Source organism: Empidonax traillii, unplaced genomic scaffold (assembly GCF_003031625.1).
Source record: "Empidonax traillii isolate 1590-97213 ecotype Southwest subspecies unplaced genomic scaffold, ASM303162v1 scaffold341:size590984, whole genome shotgun sequence".
In the NCBI taxonomy this organism is placed as follows: Eukaryota; Metazoa; Chordata; class Aves; order Passeriformes; family Tyrannidae; genus Empidonax; species Empidonax traillii.
This window is the reverse complement of record NW_020955534.1, coordinates 156,777-158,581: the sequence shown is the minus strand read 5'-3', so window position 1 is coordinate 158,581 and position 1,805 is coordinate 156,777. Positions and strand designations below refer to the sequence as shown.

Genomic DNA, 1,805 nt, shown 5'->3' with positions numbered 1-1,805 from the left:
TACAGTGTTGTCCTGATTTTTTTTTTTTTGATTCTTATATAAATGTTCTAAATTAAAACAGATTAGATTGAATCATGCTGTTTACTGACCTAGTATACCAGACTTGATCATTTACACTGTCTTTAAAATCATGGTGCACATGTCTGATTGGTATGTGAGCTTCTGCGGTCAGTGTGGCCCAAGTAAATGATGTAGAAATGTGCCACGTGCATGAAAAATCTGTATCTTTGAAGCTTAAAGCTAAATCCCTTGTTTATGAAATCTTTCCCTAAGTGAATTTTGTCTTTTATTTGGGAGATGGCAACACGGGTTTTGTGGGAGGAGTATATAACAATTAATGTTCTGATAGCCTACATGATAAGCCCCCAAAAAGTACATAAAGCTATGAACACCTTTTCTTGACAGGCCTTGAAGAGTGCCGAGGAACACACGCTTTGAATCACTGAAGCATTGAAATAGTAATACTCATGGAAGAGCCACAAGACTTACCCGAACAACCAGTAAGTATATTTAAAAAGGCTAAAAATGAAAATATAAGACAAATTCAGAATACAGTTATTTTAATCAATATTGGGAAAGAAGGCTTATCCTTTTATTCAGAGGAGAAAGAGCATTTTGTTGTTAGTAAAATATGCTGTACATTTATTTACTATAAATGTACAGGCCACAGTAATAAAGCAATAGTTATGTATGCTTGAACTCTATAATGTTTCTGTGAAAATAATTACTTGTTATGCTCAGAAAACCAGACTATTTCAAGCCTGTTGTAGAGAAAGTAAAAGTCACTGTTTTGGGGACAGAATCAACATGCTGGTTATTACAGGGTATATAGTTTTTAACTCTTGTGCTCGAGATCTTGAAAAGATCCTGTGATCCATTGTTTCCACTGGTAGAAAGCATTTTTAAAGCTTAATTTAACAGTGTGTTGGATAGGGAAGCATGTCTGAAGGTTAAAATTGCTACGTATTTGTGAAGTATTTGCAGTGCTGTTTGCATTATCAATAACTGGTATTATCACAGCACAGAAGTGTTGGGTAAAGCAATTATCAGTACAGTATGAGATAAATTGAATTCGTATATTATATCTAAAACATAATAGCATAGGAATTGAGTAGAAACGTTTGTATTAATGCTGTGTTTCCAAATTAAACTCGATGGAAACTCGTTAAGAAATTGCCAAGTCATTTTGAAGCTTATTCAATTTTTGTAGACCTTGTCATCTGCACACAAAACCAGGATAATGTACTGAGGGCACTTTAGGGCTGTTCCCATTGGAAAGGTTTTGATATTTTTTTAATGTGAGAATTTAATCTTGTTCAGTTAAACTAGCTAAAAAATACATTGTAATGTCATTTGTACAATTTTAGGACTTTATGAAAGTCAAATGAAGTGGAAATGTAAATTTACAATTGTTCAGACCCTTGCCTGCCACAACCTGCAGTTGATGGGCCTGAGTAATATGCACAAAATGTATAACAAGCAGGAAAATCATATAGCTTGAACTCCAGCTATTTGTAGGATTTAAAAATGAATTATCTGTATTAAAAAAAGGAAGTATCTTTAATTACATCCTCATGTGATGAAAGCTGTCTTTATTCTTCAGGGCATGAGAGATAGGGTACAGGTAATTTTCAATACTTGGAACCATCCTCTAGGCAGATTGTGCTGTAATTTTCAGCTGAAGATTTTCTCCCTAATTTCTTTTAAGTACTCAATGCCAGTCAGTCATTCTGCAGCAGATTATCAGACTACACTGATCACAGACAGTAAGTGAGGCAGTATTTTGGGTATAGGGCACATTCTTA

The 1,805-nt window shown here is 34.2% G+C and overlaps 1 long non-coding RNA gene across 1 annotated transcript in view; it reads left to right on the top strand.

Annotated features, from left to right (window-relative positions):
- LOC114061593 overlaps positions 1–1,805 on the top strand; it is a 26,918-nt gene that overhangs the window by 20,916 nt on the left and 4,197 nt on the right. Inside the window, exon 2 of the long non-coding RNA XR_003572154.1 lies at positions 406–500. This is a non-coding gene — a long non-coding RNA (uncharacterized LOC114061593). The remainder of the gene's footprint in view (positions 1–405; positions 501–1,805) is intronic.